Consider the following 3398-nt stretch of genomic DNA (forward strand, 5'->3'; position numbering starts at 1 on the left):
ATACTTAGGCGAAATTATAGAAGACATAGCGGGAAGGATTCCGACAATTGGGGAAATCATAACTCTGGACCTCCTTAATCTTTTCTCTAACCCTCAGTATCGTTAGTTGTTAATTTACTATTTTAATTTGTTAGTTAAGTAGTTAAACACAAGAATCTTAATATCTATATGTTAGGAATTGTTCAAGCTTGGCCTCTTGGTGATAGTGAACAGCTGTAGCTAAACCTTAGTTCTCTGTGGGATTCGACTCCGGACTTGTAAACCGGATTATATTTGCAGCGACCGCTTAGTCCTTTTTATAAGGCATAGTTGGGCGTGATCAGTAACAAAAACTTCATGAAACATCATAATAAACTGTGAAAGACAAAGGCTTATATTTGCATCTCCAACAACTTATTAGACTTGAAACCTGCAATGTTCAAAAATTAATTAAGAATTAGAGTTAAAATGGTTAGTTAGATCATAAATAGATTATTTTTTCATTCCTTCCCAAAATTCCATAATCCCTTCCCGAACCAAACATGAATCTTTCGATTCATTTGGCTCTCACGCTCACTTACTTAAGGTAAATATCGATAATCAAAAGAATCTGCATAGAGATCAAGTTGAATACCTGGACACACTAATATCTTTTCTTGTGTTTTTTCATTCTCATAACGATTCTTTGTTCCAGTTCTACAATCACCCTGAAAAACCATAATGGATTTTGAGTTGACAGCATTATGTATATTATGGACAGTCCAATAACTAGTCCACAACCATAACCCACGAGAACCGCCTGCCAACTGATCATTGGTGAATCTTCTTCTTCTTCTCCTTGATCTAGTACAACTGGAGTTGTCACTTGTGTTACTCCATTATCACCACAGCCTCTTGAGAGTGGAAATCCACGTAATCCATCATTCCCTTGGTATGAACTGTTCTCGAAAGTATCAAATCCATCATTCCTCCACCAATTTTGTTAAATGAGAGATCCAATGATTCAAGTACAGACAAGTGTTGTAGTGATGCTGGTATAAGACCTTCTAAGCCATTGTGAGACAAGTTCAACGTACGAAGCCCAATGAGATCTCCAATAGAACTTAGAATCTGACCCTTAAATTCATTCTTTGAGAGATCAATAACTATGTTTGTAGTCAAAACTTTAACAAATACATGATTCAACCCTTTTGTTGTAATTGTCACAGAATAATATTTATTTCCTACATACCTCGGTGTACTCTTATTCTCATCAATTAGTTTCATAGCTTGGAAATTCTCAAAAAGATTTGCTGGTAAATTCCCACTAAATGCATTGGATGAAAGATCCATAATTTGAAGTTGTGCAAACAAGTTTCTATTCCTTGAAGCTCTTATGGACCCATGCAACTTGTTTGATCTCAAATTTAAAATCTTCAAATTTGGTAGGACTCCCAACCATTTTGGAAAAGTGTCGTTCAACTCATTGTTACCTAAATCAAGTAGTTCCAAATACTTGCAATTGATCAAAGATCCCGGGACTTTCCCCTCTAACTTATTCTCATGCAATTTAATGACTCTGAGATTGTTTCCAGTACTAAAATTTGCTTGAATTGTCCCACTAAGATTATTATTTCTTAAATCCAAAACCACAGTACTATCCATCTCACCCAAACATTCTGGGATTGTTCCCTGTAAATTATTACTTCCCAGATCTAGCAACTGCATTGTTTTAAGATTGCAGATGGTTGAAGCAATCTGTCCATTGAGATTATTTTGAGAAAGGCGAAGAAATTTTAGGTTCTGCTGGTTTAGGAGTGACTTTGGAATAGGACCTTGCAGCTTATTTTTTTTTTTGTTGAGAATAACGCACTTTAATATTTTGGACTTGGACTCTTCAATTTTGCCACTGAAATGGTTATTGCTCAACTCTAAATGATATAGTGATGAGAGGGAGTATATCCATGATGGTATAGTCCCATTCAAGTAATTAAATGACAACGAGAGTTTGTTTAGGTTTTGCAAACCACTTACATTGGAAGGAATTGGACCAGTTAGGAAATTGGATGAAATATATAAGTGCCTAAGTTGTGTCCCATTCAAGCACTCAAGTCGGCCATCAAAGCTGTTATTTCTAAGCGATAATCTCTTGAGATTACCGAGTCTGAAGAGCTGGGAAATTGGTCCTTCAAGTCGGTTATTTTCAAGGTTCAAAACCTCTATGCGAGTTAGATTCCACAGAGGTTTTAGAGTAGGCCCTGAGAGATTACAAGAGCCCATGTCCAGTTCATACAATGAAGTTAAATAGCTAAATGATTCAGGTATATTACTAGTACAATTCACACTATTGAAATATAAATCCGTGAGAGATGTACTGCTATTCCATTTGGTCATCGAAAATCCAACTGTGAGTTGGATATTGTACGATAAGTCAAGATATTTCAAGTTGGGAAGGTGAAAAACTCTTTCAGGCAATGTCCCATATAAATACGTGTGTGGAAGGAGTAGAGTTGTTAAATAAGAAGAGAAATTTAGAGGAATGGTGGAGGAGATGTTGACAGAGTCGAGCTCAAGCACTCTTAATTGGGTCAAGTTCTTAACGAGTAGTTCAAAATTGTGAGATCCAAGTCTAAGCTCATTTGGACTACCGCTCGGGATACGAAGAACGTATAATTTTGAAAGATGAGAGATTTCAGAAGGAATTTGACCTGAAAAACTTGAACGTGATAAATCAAGATGTGCCAAACTAGAAAACTCACCAAATTTAGGTGAAATGTGCGATCCAGAGAAATCATTACTAGATAAATCAAGCCTTTTAAGATTGGAGAGTTCGAAGAGGCTACTGTTGGAATGAAACTTGCCTTGAAGTTGGCTGCATCTGAGGTTAAGCTCAGTCACTTGGCCTGTTGTCTCGTCACAGTTAACTCCTTCCCATGAGCAGCAATCTCTACTCCTGTTCCATGAAAGAATTTTAGGATAAGATGTGTTGCAGTAAAATGAAGCAGAGGGATTTATGGTAAACATTTGTTTGAAATGTAGAAGAGCAAGAGCTTGATCTTTGGGGCACAAATGAGGTAAGGATGAGGAGAAAGCAAGTCTACAGAGAAGGGCATATAGCAGAAACAATGCAAGTTTTTCATAATCCATTTCTGCACAATAAAGAATCAAAACAATCAAGAAATCTTTGCTTTGTTCCTCTATTGAATAATTCTGAGGTATATATAGCACAAAGCAAAGAAAATCTACTACTGCTGCTTTGCAGCATTCACTTCCAGGAAGCTCAACTAGTCATTTTCAGTCAAATTTTGAGTTATCAATTTGTATATATCTTCTCTGCACTTGTCAAGTAATTGGACAAAGATTTAAGAGTATTAACTGGTGTAGGGACCGAAGTATGACAAGAACATTTCAAGTCAAAAATTCAAATAAATTAAGTTTGT

At 36.2% G+C, this 3398-nt stretch overlaps 1 pseudogene; it reads right to left on the reverse strand.

The window, feature by feature from the left end:
• Positions 1–296: 296 nt before the first annotated feature.
• Positions 297–3132, reverse strand: LOC109244666 (annotated as a pseudogene).
• Positions 3133–3398: the final 266 nt, after the last annotated feature.

This window comes from Nicotiana attenuata, unplaced genomic scaffold, assembly GCF_001879085.1.
Source record: "Nicotiana attenuata strain UT unplaced genomic scaffold, NIATTr2, whole genome shotgun sequence".
Classification (NCBI taxonomy): domain Eukaryota; kingdom Viridiplantae; phylum Streptophyta; class Magnoliopsida; order Solanales; family Solanaceae; genus Nicotiana; species Nicotiana attenuata.